At 47.3% G+C, this 17,224-nt stretch overlaps 1 pseudogene; it reads right to left on the bottom strand.

The window, feature by feature from the left end:
• Window positions 1-1,791: 1,791 nt before the first annotated feature.
• On the bottom strand, window positions 1,792-2,030 carry LOC139233220 (U2 spliceosomal RNA; annotated as a pseudogene).
• Between the last annotated feature and the right edge of the window lie 15,194 nt (window positions 2,031-17,224).

Genomic DNA, 17,224 nt, shown 5'->3' with positions numbered 1-17,224 from the left:
AACCAACTCCTGAAATTCCTGGGTAGCTGTTTTTACGGGGGGGGGGGGGGGGCGGACTTGCGTCGAGTTGGTATTGTAAGTATCTCCTGCTTTGCTGGGTACACCGTGAGCTTGCTCGCGATCAAGATTAAACAAAGCACAGAGGGCAGTGCAGATTGCTGGTATCCGAGTTGGATAAAGTGTAGTTTATGGAAGGCGGTGAGCCAGCAAGGATAACATGAGAGACTAGAGTCAAAGGATTGCAAAGGCAGTACTGGGGGCTATTGCTGAGGTTGAAGTAAGTGGTCGCGGGAGTGGCTATGAGGTGGGTCGAACAGGCTGATGAGGTGGGTCGAACAGGCTGCTGAGGTGGAACAGTGCTCAGACTGAGCAAGTGGTCAGTAAGGTGGGGCAGGGAGTTTATGACGAGGGCCAGCCAACAACAGTAGTTTCATCGAAGGAAGTGATTGACCCATCCATGACTGGATAATTATGGCATTGATAGACATAAAATAGCCGAGATGCCTTCCTCTGGGGAATGGTTCCTGTTGCAGTATTAGAAAGAAAGCGGAAATTAAACTATATTAATTTTACAAATATGTTGGTCGAGTAGTTGCTCCATATTTTGCATGGACTATAAATGTTCATATGTGCTAATATTGGTTTCAAAGACGTTTTGCAAAAATCAAGTATTGTCCGTTTAAACTTGTGGAATCACCAGCTACCCGGCTCACTCCAGGAGATCTGGGGCTGCTATCTGCACCTTAGTCCTTTCCTGTGGGCTTGAGTTTTCTCAGTATTGTTTAGGCCCGCAATTTACTGATGCAGGTGAGGGGGGCGATGGTGACTATTTTGAGAACTGGTCTTCATTAGGCAGCAAGTTTGCCGAAAGTAATCGTCTCCATTTGAGTTTATGCCTTGTTTTTTTTAGAGTTGGCCCGCCTAAATCTGCCCGACACCGGTGCAATGATATGGGTGCCTGAAGACTGTAAATAATGCAGCTCATCTCTCCAGCAAAGGGTGGCAGCCTCTCACTGCAAGGGGCAGGGAAGGGGATACTTGATCAGATTCCTCCACCAATAGTCACCGCTGATCAGAGAATTGTATAAATTGAGTAATAAGAGCAATTCCAATCATGCTGGCTAAAGGAGGAGGTAACGTATAGCCTGCAAACGAGGACCAGTGTAAGAAAATAAATAGAAACCAATTAAATACCCGGCAGCGAATACAGATTTTTTTGTATGCGAGTGGATGGCTAATCAGGTTAACTACTTATTAGTCTGGAGAGGAGGCAGTAATGTGTATAAACACATTCGTAAAGCAACAAACTTCTCGAAAGGCCTGCAAGCTTGTCGCCTTTAAGCCAAGCAGTGTTTGTTATTTAAAAGTCTGGTCAGTGTTACATTTTGTGTCTTTTAGCCTGTTCCCTACAGTTGCCATCAAACACTGTCTGTTGCAGCTGCCTTGACCGGTCTTTGAGCAGCTGTGGTCGTATGTTTTGCTTTAAACTGAAATATGAATCAAATCATTTCCCTTTCTATCCTAGAGTCACGATTTGCTCCACACTACTCAAACTTTTACGGTTTATAGTGCTAAATAACCAGGCAGTGACAATATGGCAGCTGCCACTGCAGTCCTCACAAACTATCCTGATTTAACCTCTGGCTTGTGTACCCACTGACTGAAGCTGCCTTTTTTTTTTGAAATTCGTAGCCAATCGTTCCAATTCTTTGTCAAATCACAAACGCCAGAGGTCACCTTGGGCCCATTCAAGGATCACTCTGCGCCAATGCTCTTAGCCAAAAGGCCTAGAGCCACTGCACCGTTCCTGGAAGTACTGCAATACCAGGTTCGTGCCATGGAGGTGGATGGGTCAGGTCCCCCACACACCTCCGTGGAGGTGGATGGGTCAAGCCACCCTACCCACCTCCTATTTCCAAAAAAGCAAGCATATACCTTCCTGATCCAGGGAGAACCACCTTGGGGTTATGGTGGTTACTCCCCTGTCAGGTCAGTTACGCATGATCTTAGCCAAAAGGCCGAGAAGCGACCACTGACTGAAGCTGCCTTGTTGGAGTTGCTGCTATTGGGAGTTCTCCAAGCTAGATGTGTATCGGGTGGTTATCTGTCACATTTGTAGGCGTGAAGGAACAGAAAGAGAACCACATTTCCTGCTGGTTCTTGTCTGGCCTCCTTCCCACGGCCAGCAGACACGGATTTACCGGCAGCTGCCAACCTACAGAACTGAATTGACCCCAAAATGTGCCCAAGTTGGCTCACTTTCTCTCCGGGGCATATCTGTGCCCTTAAAGGTTACACAAACACAGCAAAATATTTAAACCTTTTTCCAGAACCCAAGCGACCTGTGAATAGCACCACAAGGGGTCAGCTCATATAGTGGTAGTTCGCTTTTGCCCAATGACTTGCGAGGAAGCACATCATCTTCAACAAATGTTCAAGGCTCTAAATCTCCCTCTGCTGGTGAAAGTCTCACTCTTTTCTCGGACCCTTGGCTGCTTTCGGGCGAATTGTCAGAAGGTGTAATTTGAGCAGATGTCATTTTACTCCTCCCCGCTTAATATTGCAGCTTTAACATCTGGGCGAATCCGCCCAACTGAGACAGGTGAGTTAACGGAGTTGCTAGTAGGTCATCTATTTAATTTTAATGGCCCTATTCATTCCCAAGTTATTATGCCAACTAATTACTGCTGCTAATCGTCTGCACTAAACCCCATTGACATCCATTGGTTTGCCTGAACAATAATACTCATACTTTTGCAAACTGCAGAAACTCGTCCGATATTAGGTCAGAAGCCCAACTTAATGGTGGTGTGCGTTGCACATAAACTACAAGCCATAATAAGATTTTGGTGGTGTTGTATATTTTATGACCCAGCAGATGGCGCTAGATTAGGGCATCTGCCAAATATGCAGTCTCCAAATTAAAATGCACTGTGTGCCAAGGCCCTTATTCAATAAACTCTGCAATCGTTTTCTTGTGTGGTTATATAGAAGTTTTGAATTATGCCCCAAGTTTGGTTGCAGTGGAGGTCGAGGTAAATATGTGTTTTGTCATTCATCGAACCAGCTGCACTCTTCTGTATAACACTACAGTATGGCATAGTGTATAATTTTAAATAATATACTTGGAGTATGGTCAATCCTTATAATTAACACTTGATTAAATATTAATAACCTGTTTTGTTGGTATCACAAGAAAAATATCCTCACTGAATGTTCCAACATATCAAATTCTCAGTGATAGTCAACGGCTCGCAAGAACAATTTCTTTTAAAAACCCAGGGATTCGGTGACAAGATTCTAGTTTAACTTAAGGGTTCAGCTAATTGTTACTGCTTACGGTTAGTTTTGGTTGTTTTATATCAGGAAATTTACATTCTTCAGCAGGGGTTCATCTCTGATGGAATCTTTAATTGTTACCTCAATCCAGAGTCACCTCACCTGCAGATAAATGAGCAAAGGAACACCATGACCCTTCAATGAGTAACTCACGTCTTCTCTGCCACAGTTGAAATATTAAAGATTTGATTATGCACACTCTGTTTCTTCCCCTCCCCTTAAAAGCAGCTGACAAGCACTTGGGTAGTTGCATTTTTTAGCAGAACTTAGCAGGGTTAACATATGGACTCTATTCCTCTAACACTCATCAGAACAATATATACCAATGGGATTCTATGATTAGACACTTAAAAACAAATTCCTGTGGATATCTGACACTACGGCACTACACACATTGCATATGTATTTAAAAAATCCAATAAAACAAAGATTTGTCTTCTCCAATTTAAAAATGAATCAAAGTCACCCAATGAAAACCGTGCACTTGGGTGTATTCAATGTTATTATCACTTTCTCTTTCCATTATCAAGTGGTAGAGGAGCCCAGACACCACTGTTGCTGGGAGCCAATGCCTGAACCAACCAACCGTGTGTGAAAATAACAATAACTTTTATTTATATGGCACCTTTAACGGAGTAAAACATCCCAAGGCACTACACAAGTGTTACAGACAAACAGATAAATTTGACACTGAGAAATTAAGGCAGATGATCAAAAGCTTGTTTAAAGAGGTAGAACATAGAAACATAGAAAATAGGTGCAGGAGTAGGCCATTTGGCCCTTTGAGCCTGCACCACCATTCAATAAGATCATGGCTGATCATTCACCTCAGTACCCCATTCCTGCGTTCTCTCCATACCCCTTGATCCCTTTAGCCATAAGGGCCACATCTAACGCCCTCTTGAATACATCTAACGATAGGTTTTAACGAGCATCTAAAAGGAGGAAAGAGAGGTAGAGAGGCGGAGAGGTTTAGAGAGGGAGTTCCAGAGCTTAGGGCCGAGGCAGCTGAAGGCACGCCCACCGATGGTTGAGCAGTTATAATGAGGGGATGTTCAAGAGGCCAGAATTTGAGGAGTGCAGACATCTTGTGCGGTTGTGAGGCTGAAAAAGATTACAGAGATAGGGAGCGGCAAGTCCATGGAGTGATTTGTAAATGGATGAGAATTTTGAAATTGAGGCGTTGTTTGACTGGAAGCCGATGTAGGTCAGAAAGCACAGGGGCGATGGGTGATCGTGACTTGGTGCGGGTTAGTACACGGGCTCCTGAGTTTTGGATGGCCTCAAGTTTATGTCGTGTGGAATGTGGGAGGCCGGTCAGGAGTGAGTTATAGTAGTCGAGTCTAGAGGTAACAAAGGCATGAATGAGGGCTTCAGCAGCAGAAGAGCTGAGGCAGGGACGGAGGTGGGCAATGCTAGGGAGGTGGGGGGAAAAAGTACCAAGCAACCAGCAATGGCCCAATAGAATCGAGGTTTAAAATTGTGATATCACTGCATGTGTTTAATCATCATTTAAATTTAAATCCCACATGGCTTCAAAGCTAAAAAAAAAAAGACGCAAGGAATACTTGGAAAAAGCAGATAGTGGTGGTGACATAGTGTATTTAATTCTCCACTCCAGTCGCACTCTAACCTCTCCGTCCTCGGCCTCCTGCACTGTTCCAATGAAGCTCAACGCAAGCTCGAGGAACAGTACCTCATCTTTTGTTTAGGCACTTTACAGCCTTCTGGACTCAACATCGAGTTCAACAATTTCAGACCATAACCTCAGTCCTTATTTTTTTTCCCTTTCCCATGGCAGCTGGTTATGATTCGGCCATTTACTCCCTATCTAGACTCATCTTTTGTTTCTTTACTTGTCCCATTACCATCTCCTTTTGTCGGACACCATCATTCCTTTTGTGTCTCTAATCTCTCCTGTCTCCCACCCTCTCACAGACCTTCCCTTTTGTTCTTTCCTCCCCCCCTTTCCCTGCCCTTGCACTTGCTTAAAAATCTGCTTTATCTTTAACTGTTTCCAGCTCTGACAAAGGGTCATCGACCTGAAACGTTAACTATGTTCCTCGCACCACAGATGCTGCCTGGCCTGCTGAGTATTTCCAGCATTTTCTGTTTTTATTTCAGATTTCCAGCATCCACAGTATGTTGCTTTTGTGTTGAGGCAGAAATCTTCTTAGGCAGTCCCTCGAAGCGAGGATGACTTGCTTCCACACCAAAAAGGGAATGAGTTCACAGGTATTTCAATGATGGTCCTAATATTCCAGGTCCCGAACTACACATTGAAGGGTGGAAGATGCCTGTGCGGGGATGTTTTTTAACGTGTGGTGGCCGTTGCACACCAGCCACCGCACGGGCTTGACAGAGCTAGGTCTTGGTCCAATGGCAAGGATTACCCAAGACGACTGGAGACCAGCTCTGCCGCATGGACCCAGTGCGCGCACACATCGCAGTGTGGGCTGGCCCTTGCTGCACCTGGGCCCACGACTCTTCTGGGCCCCGAACTCACGTCTCTCCCGGGCCCCGATCACGTCCCTCTCCAATCTCTCGCCGCTTCTTCGCCCCGACCTCGACGCTCCTCTGCTGTTTGCCGCCTCTCCTGCTGTACCTGCCTACGCTCCAATCAATGACCTGGATTTTAGTGACGCCCAATCCAGTCGCCCTTCTCCAAGTTGTTGCCCTTCTGTACCAGCTCGTGCTGCTCCCTGGCGTCCATAAAATCAGCGGAGGTGCAGCGGCCTGGGAGCAGTGTGGGCCCCAGAGTGATGGGATGTAGGATTGCAGCTGCAATTCCCATACAATTAGTTAGCAATCTGTTGTAACCTTGTGTGTAACTGCTAAGATGAAGCTAGGGCTTCTCCACAGAGACAGTTATTGTGAGCCGGTCATTGCACCTGCTAGAGATTTGTAGAATGACATTGATAGAGGCTGGGAATCAGAATGGTGTAAAGGAGAATTCTTAAGGAGTTAAATAGAAAATATTTTCAAATAATTAATAAAATGTATCTAACATTTTCCATCATAAGAAAACATGTAAACTTAAATTAGACAGCAGCAAAGTAAGATGCTTGTTCATCTCTCTGGGGATGCACGTCAAATAATTCAGACCTGGTTTATACAGCTACATGTTCTAGACAGCTGTGTTCACCTCACCAGGACTGTGGTCCAGCAGTAGAGACTGGTTTTGATATGAAGAAGAATGGAATGACTGATTACTCTGCTCAAATAGGGTTGGGAAAGTTGCTGAAACTTGCTATCCATTGGTAACAGACACCTACACATGAAACTCGCAACCTGTGATGTTTCCAGAGCTGCAGATGAGTTTGAATGTATTGTATTGTCCCTGCTGCTTTAGGCTGTGAGATGGACCTGAAATTCTTGGCAGAAAACAATTTGTGAGCAGCAAGCAATATTTCCCATAGCTGAAAGGAAATGACTGCTTTTGAAAGAGGTTCAATTCACAGAAAGACATTTATTTTATACTGGAGAAACCATTTTCTCATTGGTGTGTGAGACATCGTCCGTCTCCGCCCCTGCCTCAGCTCATCCACTGCTGAAACCCTCATCCATGCCTTTGTTACCTCTAGACTTGACTATTCCAATGCACTCCTGGCTGCCCTCCCATATTCTACCCGTAAACCCGTAAACCAGAGGTTATCCAAAACTCGGCTTCCCATGTCCTAACTCGCACCAAGCCCCGCTCACCCATCACCCCTGTGCTCGTTGACCTTCGTTGGCTCCTGGATAAGCAACGCCTCGATTTCAAAATTCTCATCCTTGTTTTCAAACCCCTCCATGGTCTCGCCCCTCCCTATCTCTGTAATCTCCTCCAACCCCACAACCCCCCAAGATATCTGCACTCCTCGAATTCTGCCCTGTTGAGCATCCCTGATTATAATCGCTCAACCATTGGCGGCCGTGCCTTCTGTTGCCTGGGCCCCAAGCTCTGGAACTCCCTGCCTAAACCTCTCTGCCTCTCTACCTCTCTTCCCTCTTTTAAGATGCTCCTTAAAACCTACCTTTTTGACCAAGGTCATCTCCCCTAATTTCTTCTTATGCGGCTCGGTGTCAAATTTTCTGTCTTATAATACTCCTGTGATGTGCCTTGGGATGTTTTACTATGTTAAAGGCGCTATATAAATATAAGTTGTTGTTGTTGTTGAAGTGCATGCAGGTTGCTCATGGGCACTGGTTGAAAGATTTTCACTCAAAGCCTGATACAGGCAGGCTGCCATTGGAATACAATAGGAGGGTTATTTAATTGAAGTAGGTGAACTGGAAGACTGGGGATTTCTCACTTTAAACACCGTATCACTGCCTAAGATTGTGTGTGAAGGCTCCCCGGGTGGCTCAGGAAGTTTCTCCAGTTACTAGTTGAACCATACAGACCAGAATAGTTCTAGTTTGATTGCTGGCCTGTGCTGAATTAGCTGATCTCACTTTGCATTCAAGTTGGGATAGAACATTTATCCTCAATGTTCCCATGTGGAGGTGGAAAGCAAATCAAATTTGCGAGAGTTCCTGCTCCTGCTTGTTGTCCAGCAATCCCTCCAGGAAGTGCTGATATGGGCACATCGGATAAGGGCAGGTTCGGGCTCAGTTACGTTGCACAGGTGAGTGTCACCCTTGTGTTTAAATCCCTCTGTATCCTAACCCTCTCCACCTCTATTACCTGCTGTGTTGCTACAACCACTGCCGCCCCGAACTTTTCATTCCTCGGTTTCCAGCTTGTTGTACATCCCCCACACAACCCCCCTACCCCCCTCCCCTCCCCAGCCTTTGCCCAACCCTTGGCAGCCATGCTTTCAGCTGCTCCAGCTCCCCACACTGGAATTCTCCCCACCTCCTTCTCTTCCTTTAAGACCCTCCTTAAAAAAACACCTCCATGACCCTTTGGTCATCCCTTCTAATATCCCCTTCTTTGGCTCAAGGCCCAATTTTCTCCTTATACTTCTGTGAAGTGCATTATAAAGTGCAGTAGTACCGTGTTCTACCACATACATGGTGTTCTAGTATTGAAAGAGTGCCTTGAATGATTATAATTGAATGCACATGGTTATTCTTGCCCCTTCACCCACTAACTTGTCCATTAAAAAAGATTGCAGGGCTATGAGGACAGAGCGGGACTAATTGGCCAGCTCTTTCAAAAAGCCGGCACAGGCACAATGGGCCGAATGGCCTTCTGTGCTGTATTATTCTATGATACCATGAAGCTAATGGTGCAACTAATAAATAGGAAAAGTTATTGAAACAGAGGCAGGGGTCCAGTACTCAAGCAGTAGTATTACTAGGGTGTTGTAAGTACAGTACTGTTCATCTTCATATACCAAAAATACATATAAGCTCATTGCCTGCTTTTGGCAGAGCAAAGAAGGCTTATGATAACTGTTTTAGAAACATAGAAAATAGGTGCAGGAGTAGGCCATTCGGCCCTTCGAGCCTGCACTGCCATTCAATATTATCATGGCTGATCATTCACTTCAGTACCCCATTCCTGCTTTCTCTCCATACCTCCTGATCCCTTTAGCCGTAAGGACCACATCTAACTCCCTTTTGAATTTATTTCTTAATAATATACCAGATTTTGAACGGATGCATGCACTTATAGAGAATCTGTTTCATCCAGTAGAATCATTGCTACATAACAAGCCAATAACACCTTTACCTGGATTTATGATCTGTGTGGGCATACTGTGGTTGCTAAAACACCAAGAGGCATTTTCTTTTTACATATGGTCGGGTTGTGAAATCGGAATGCCCTGGTGCAGAAAGAAAGTGATTTGCAGTATTTTTTCCCCCTAATTTGTGTGCGATCAAATTCTCAAGTGGCCATGTTAAAGCAATCTTCAGCAGGAAGGCTGGTCAATAATATGGACAAAAAAAAAATATTTTACAGGGTGTGTTACAATCACATTATTGTCCAGCACATGGGTTTGTGAGACTACTTGCAGCCCAATACATGGGACCTGACCTTGATCATAAATCTTTCCTGTACCTATAACCTACACTATTCAATTTTACCCCTGTCGCACAGGCTAAAACTCTCATTTCTTCCAGTGTAGCCAGTGGTCAGAATCAAACTTGAAACATACTGTAATGTATTTGCTTCATGGGTTCTTTGCTTAAGAATTCACAGCAACACATTGCTATTAAGAACTAGTTGGTTTATTAGCAAAGGTTAGATGGGGCGTGGGTTTAATGCTTCATCTGGAAGATGGCACTTTCTACATTGCGGGACTTCTCAGTGCCATGCTGAAGTAGCAGTGTGGATTCTGTGCTCAAGTCCCTGAGTGGGGCTTGAACCCCCCAACCTTCTGATTCAATCTGCTGGCACTCAGTGAAGCTCACAACCGTAAAAACAAACAAGAGCTGACCATTTCAGGTGTGGACTCTTCATCAGAACTGAGAGACACGCGTAAACAGACTTAGTACGGCAAGATGAACAGGACATTCCAGTCAGCTGCACAGTCTAAATACAGCCCAGTTAATTTCCACAGGTCAGCGCTGGACAGCTTCACAAAGGAAAAATGACTTGGATTTATATAGCGCCTTTCATGACCACCAGACATCCCAAACCACTTTACAGCCAATGCAGTCACTGTTGTAATGTAGGAAACGTGGCAGCCAATTTGCATAGAGCAAGCTCCCACAAACAACAATGTGATAATGACCATATCATTTGTTTTAGTGATGTTAATTGAGGGATAAATATTGTCCCAGGACACCAGGGATAACTACCCCTTCGAAATAGTGCCATGGGATCCTATTCGTCCACCTGAGAGAGCAGACGGGACCTCATTTTAACGTCTCATTCGAAAGACGACACCTCCGATGGTGCAGCACTGCCTCAGTACTGTCAGCCTAGATATTTGTGCACAAGTCTCTGGAGTGGAACTGTGAGACCCACAATCTTCATGACTCAGAGGCGATGGTGCTACAAACTCAGTTTCTGTAATGAGTTGATACTCTTACCATTGAAATTTAGATCTATCATGCTCAATATTTTGTACAGACTGAAATTATGGCTTAAAGGATCAGCAAAATTTATTCATTTTTTTAAAAGAAAATGGTACCATTTATTTTTTTCTCAATTAAAAAATAATAGACAGATGACAGAGGGCTTCGCTTTTCAGGATTCTTAAAATAATATGATTACGGTCTGAGTAAATTCCTGAGTTTATTCAAACATCACAATGCTGTTTGCCTCTGTGTTAATTGCTCAAAGGTCCTGCTGATTGTGTGAAGTTCCTCCTGTTCATAATAATGAGCCATTCATCAGTGCTCCAGACTGTTGATCTGTAGAATATTAGATCACTATTAGGAACAGAAGGAACTTGACACCGGCAGCAAGATCTTTAAGGGATTAACACCGAGGTAAATGGCAATGCGACATTTAAATAAACCTCGGAATTTACTCAGCTGCAGCCACAATTATTTATAATTTATAATATCAGGAATGGTCACGTAAAGGAAAAACCAGCTGCTTACATGTGAAAGCCAGTACTTAAAAGGTACAAATGATACTTCACCCAATAGTACCACTTTTATTAATAGGAAAAAATATTTATTTTCAAAAACAAATTTGAGCTCACTTGGTGATTTACTGCAAGTATTCAGTGTGGGACCAAATTTACAGACCAAGCCAGTCTGAGTTAGTTGTTGCTAGACTAGTAATTCTGAGAATTGGACAAATAATCCAGAGAATGAGAATTCAAATCCAGTTTGAGAATTTGAATTCAGTTTAAAAAGTCTGGAAAACAAGTTGGTATCAGTAACATTGACCAGGAAGCTGTTGGATTGTTGTGAAAGCCCAATCGGTTCACTAATGTCCTTTAGGGAAGGAAACCTGCTGTCCTTATCTGGTTTGAACCCTCTGTGATACTCCAGTGTCAGCCGTGGCTCAGTGGGTAGCACACTTGCCTCTGAGTCAGAAGATTGTGGGTTCAACTCCCAGTCCAGGGACTTGAATATACAAATCTAGGCTGACACTCCAGTGCAGTACTGAGAGGTGCAGTCTTTCGGATGAGATGTTAAACCGAGGCCCCGTCTGCCCTCTCAGGTGGACGTAAAAGATCCCATTGCACTCCTTCGAAGAAGAGCAGAGGAGTTGTCCCCAGTGTCCTGGTCAATATTTATCTCTCAATTTACATACAAAAACAGATTATCTGGTCATTATCACATTGCTGTTTCTGTTTGTGGGAGCTTGCTGTGCGCAAATTGGCTGCCGTGTTTCCCACATTACAACAGTAACTGCATTGTACTATAAAGCGCTTTGAGACGTCCGGTGGTCGTGAAAGGTGCTATATAAATCCAAGTCTTCTTTCCAGTCCCACATCAATATGGTTTACTCTCAGGTGGCCTACTGGTCCAGTCGTCTTGGACCCCCTTGCCATTGGACCAAGACCGTGCTCTGCTAAGCCCTTGTGGTTGCCGGTGTACAACGGCCACCCCACGTTAAAAGAACTCGCGCACATGCGTCTTCCACCCCTTTAAAATGAAGTTTGGGACCTGGAACATCAGGACCATCATGGACAATCCCAACAGCGACAGGCCGGAACACCGCACCGCTATCGTTGCCCGGGAGCTCAGTCGCTTTGACGCTGACATCGCCGCCCTAAGTGAGACCCGGCAGGCAGGGGAAGGTCAGCTCAAAGAACAAGGTGGACATTACACCTTCTTCTGGAAAGGCAAACCAGAGGAAGAACGCCGCCTCCATGGAGTTGGCTTCGCCATCAAAAATTAGCTGGTTGACCACCTCAGAGACTCTCCCTGCGGGATTAGCGAACGTCTCATGACTCTCCAGCTCACCCTATCCTGGAACCAGTGCGCCATAGTCATCAGTGCGAACGCCCCAACACCCTATGCAACAGATGAGGCCAAAGAGGAATTCTACTCCAGCCTTGAACAATCCCTGTCCCGAGTCTCAACGGACGACAAACTGATCCTCCCTGGTGACTTCAACGCCAGAGACACAGACCTCCAGGAACATCAACTCCAGCGGTAACCCTGCACCTGACAAAATGCCTAGAACACAACCTTATCATCACCAACAGCTTGATCTGTCAGAGGGACAAGTACAGGGCATCATGGCAACACCCTCGCCCCAAGCACTAGCATCTGCTTGACTACGTCATCGTTCGAGCGAGGGATCGCAAGGATGTGCGCACCATCCTCGCCATGACAGGAGCCGACGAATGCTGCATCATTAACTTCAAAATAACCCCAAAGCAGCGACAGCAACAGAAACAGTGCCACAGAAAAATCATCGCCGGGGCACTCAAAGACCCAGTTAAGAAAGCCCTATGCAGCTAGCGCCTCACTGTCAACCTGGCGACCCTTGATGACCCTGAGATGCAGAGTGCCCACAGCGCCTGGTCTGCCCTCAAGGCCTCCATAACCAGTGCCAGCGAAGAGACGCTCGGTCATTCAACCAGGAAACACCAGGACTGGTTTGACGAGAACGACCAGGAGCTAATAAACCACAAGCGCAGGGCATTTCTGAACTTAAAGCAGCAACTCAATTTGGGAGCAGCAAAGCAGCTCTATAGATGGCTGAAGGCTGAAGTCCAACAAAAAACACGCGACCTAAAGAATAGATGGTGGGTGGAGAAAGCACAGGAGATCCAGCAGCTGGCTGACAGCCATGACCTGCGAGGAATCTTCACCGCAGTTAAGTCCACCTACGGCTCAAGCACCAAGGCCCCACTCTTTAAGGACACCGAGGCAGTCAGTACCCGCTGGAAGGAGCACTTCAAAGATCTCCTTAATCGAGATTCTGCCTTTGACACGAGTGTCCTCGAGTCCATCCCGCAGCATGCTACCCGCCACCATCTCAGCAAAACCCCAGCCCTGCACGAGGTAGAAAAGGCCATCCATCAGCTCAAGAACAACAAGACAACAGGAGCAGATGGAATCCCTGCTGAGGTGGAGTAGCACTATTGGCACAAATGCATGACCTCATCTCTCTTATCTGGAAGGAGGAAAGCATGCCGGGAGATCTCAGAGATGCCATAATCGTGACCATCTTCAAAAAAGGGGACAAATCCGACTGCGGCAACTACAGAGGAATCTCCCTGCTGTTGGCCACTGGGAAAGTCATCGCCAGAGTCCTCCTCAACCGTCTTCTCCCTGTGGTTGAGGAGCTCCTCCCGGAGTCACAGTATGGATTCCGTCCCCTACGGGGCACAATGGACATGATCTTCACCGCGCGACAACTACAAGAGAAATGCAGGGAACAGCACCAACCCTTGTACATGGCCTTCTTTGACCTTACAAAGGCCTTTGACACTATTAACCGTGAGGGACTATGGAACATCCTCCTCCATTTCGGCTGCTCCCAAACGTTGGTCACCATCCTCCGCCTGCTCCACAACGGCATGCAGGTCGCGATCCTGACCAACGGATCCACCACAGACCCAATCCACATCCGGACCGGGGTCAAACAGAGCTGCGTCATCGCACCAACATTCTTCTCAATCTTTCTCGCTGCAATCTCCATCTCACGCTCAACAAGTTCCCCGCTGGAGTGGAACTAAACTATAGAACCAGTGGGAACTTGTTCAAACTTCGTCACCTCCAGGCTAGATCCAAGGTTGTCCATCCTCTGTCATCAACCTACAATACGCGGACGACGCTTGCGTCTGCGCACAGTCAGAGGCCGAACACCAATCCATCATCAACACCTTCACTGTATGAAAGCATGGGCCTTATGCGAAATATCCGTAAGACAAAGGTCCTCCACTAACCTGCCCCGCCACACAGCACTGCCCCCCCCCCGGTCATCAAAATCCACGGCGTGGCCTTGGACAACGTGGATCATTTTCCATACCGAGGGATCCTACTATCAGCAAGGGCAGACATCGATGATGAGGTCCAACACCGCCTCCAGTGCGCCAGCGCAGCCTTCGGTCACCTGAGGGAGCGAGTGTTTGAAGACCAGGACTTCAAATCTGGCACCAAGCTTATGGTCTACAGAGCTGCAGTGATACCCACCCTCCTGTATGGCTCAGAGATGTGGACCATATACAGCAGACACCTCCAAGTGCTGGAGAAATACCACCAGCGCTGCCTCCGCAAGATCCTGCAAATCCACTGGGAGGACAGACCCACCAATGTCAGTGTTCTCGATCAGGCCAACATCCCCAGCATCGGAGCACTGACCACACTCAACCAGCTCTGTTGGACGGGCCACATCGTCCGCATACCCGACACGAGACTTCCAAAGCAAATGCTCTACTCGGAACTCTTACATGGCAAGTGAGCCCCAGGTGGGCAGAGGAAATGTTTCAAGGACACCCTCAAAGCCTCCTTGATAAAGTGCAACATCCCCACCGGCACCTGGGAATCCCTGGTCCAAGACCACCCTAATTGGAGGAAGAGCATCCGGGAGGGCGCTGAGCACCTCGAGTCTCGTTGCCGAGAACATGCAGAAAACAAGCGCAGGCAGCGGAAGGAGCGTGCGGCAAACCAGGCTCCCCACCCACCCTTTCCTTCAACCACTGTCTGTCCCACCTGCGACAGAGACTGTAATTCCCGTATTGGACTGTACAGTCACCTGAGAACTCACTTTTAGAGTGGAAGCAAGTCTTCCTCAATTCCGAGGGACTGCCTATAATGATGATGGAGTGGCCTAGCGAGCCACACAGAGGTTCAAGAAGAAGGCTCACCACCACCTTCTCAGGCCACCAGGGATGGACAATAAATGCCGGCCTCACCTGAGACGCCCACGTTGCAAGAATGAATTATTATTATTTAAAACAAGTGCAGTTGAAGGTCACAGCAATTGGCTTGATGACCCTGGGCAGGAAGAATCAGGCAGAGGGATTTACTCCTGATTGCCGCCCAGTGACCCCTTCAGGAAAGTGTGTGTGTGGATATTCAGTGAGGACGGCAACAGACGTTGTGTTGTCCCCCTCAGAGGTTTGCTCATGCTTTTGTGAATGAAGCAAAGAACAGAGAAGGAAATTGGAGTGCGGAAGGAAGAGGAAGCCAACAGTCCAGTTGGTAGCACATCAGTGGGTTGGTTTCTTGCACCACAATGTGGTGGGAGACAGCTTCTCAATTGAAAACTTCCCTATTGCTATATATGCTGCCAATGGATGTACTCTCTGTGTAGTCACTGTGTGGTTGCATAAGATGGAGACTTGTTTACCTGATGTTCTATCAATAAGGTTCACACCGTGTACATACATGCTGGCACCACTAGAGGGTGCAACTGGTGGAGACCGGGCGATTCCTGCCCTAGTGGCAAGGCCCAGTATAAAAGGCTGCTCACCATGCGTGTGCCTCACTCTGGAGTTTGGAATAAAGGGCCAAGGTCACTATAGTTTGAGTACAACACATTGCCTCGTGGAGTCATTCATGAGTACATCACAGACATAATACCTATCTTTGAGTTTCTGATCGTAGTCACTACGCTGGAAAGGTTGCCAACATTCCAACAGAGAGAGATGAACGGACTTGACTGACAGAAAGCAAATGACAGCAGCAACCACTTGGCAATGTGTCCCTTGTTGATTCAGGCGCCTCCAGTGGCCCTGTGTGAAATCACTGCCTGGCCGGTGTGGCTCAGTGTGAGATGCACTGCTCGGACAGTGTGGCTCAGTGTGAAATCACTGCCTGGCCGGTGTGGCTCAGTGTGAGATGCACTGCTCGGCCAGTGTGGCTCAGTGTGAAATCACTGCCTAGCCGGTGTGGCTCAGTGTGAGATGCACTGCTCGGCCAGTGTGGCTCAGTGTGAAATCACTGCCCGGCCGGTGTGGCTCAGTGTGAGATGCACTGCCCGGCCGGTGTGACTCAGTGTGAGATGCACTGCCCGGCCGGTGTGGCTCAGTGTGAGATGCACTGCCCGGCCGGTGTGACTCAGTGTGAGATGCACTGCCCGGCCGGTGTGGCTCAGTGTGAGATGCACTGCCCGGCCGGTGTGACTCAGTGTGAGATGCACTGCCCGGCCGGTGTGACTCAGTGTGAGCTGCACTGCCCGGCCGGTGTGACTCAGTGGGAGATGCACTGCCCAGCCAGTGTGACTCAGTGTGAGATGCACTGCTCGGCCAGTGTGACTCAGTGGGAGATGCACTGCCCGGCCGGTGTGACTCAGTGGGAGATGCACTGCTCGGCCGGTGTGGCTCAGTGTGAAATCACTGCCCGGCCGGTGTGACTCAGTGTGAGATGCACTGCTCGGCCAGTGTGGCTCAGTGTGAGATGCACTGCCTGGCCGGTGTGACTCAGTGTGAGATGCACTGCTCGGCCAGTGTGGCTCAGTGTGAGATGCACTGCCTGGCCGGTGTGACTCAGTGTGAGATGCACTGCCTGGCCGGTGTGACTCAGTGTGAGATGCACTGCCCGGCCGGTGTGACTCAGTGTGAAATCACTGCCCAGTGTGATACTGAGCGAGGCCAAGCTGGTACAAAGCAAATTCAATCCCAAGATAAATATGAAAAGATAAAGAGAAATTGTGGTAAATGACATTTAAACCTTTAGTGAGCAAATGTTTGCTGGACTGTGGGAAAATTAGCTTTCCAATCCCAGCAGCATCAACAGCAGGGCTGTTACAGATAAAGGAATATTAATAGTAATTATTAATATAAGGACGTGACTGGTTCCAACGAAGTTAAAGTCGTTGCACGTGTGCGGTTTCTGTATTTTTTCGGTTGTTCGCTAACTGAAAAGAAAATATTGTCGTCATTACAAAGAAAATACTTCCAGCGAGGAAGGTGGGGCGGGGAGAGGGGAGGGGATGGGGAGGGGAGAGGGTGGGGTGGGGAGAGGAGTGGGAGGGGGTGGGGAGGGGGCGGGGAGAGGAGGGGGAGGGAGCGGGGAAAGGAGGGGGAGGGAGCGGGGAAAGGGTGGGGAGGGGAGGGGTGGGAGATGGAGGGGAGGGGAGAGGGCG

Source organism: Pristiophorus japonicus, chromosome 20, assembly GCF_044704955.1.
Source record: "Pristiophorus japonicus isolate sPriJap1 chromosome 20, sPriJap1.hap1, whole genome shotgun sequence".
In the NCBI taxonomy this organism is placed as follows: Eukaryota; Metazoa; Chordata; class Chondrichthyes; family Pristiophoridae; genus Pristiophorus; species Pristiophorus japonicus.
The sequence above is the reverse complement of the archived record's forward strand: the minus strand, read 5'-3'. Positions and strand labels throughout refer to the sequence as shown.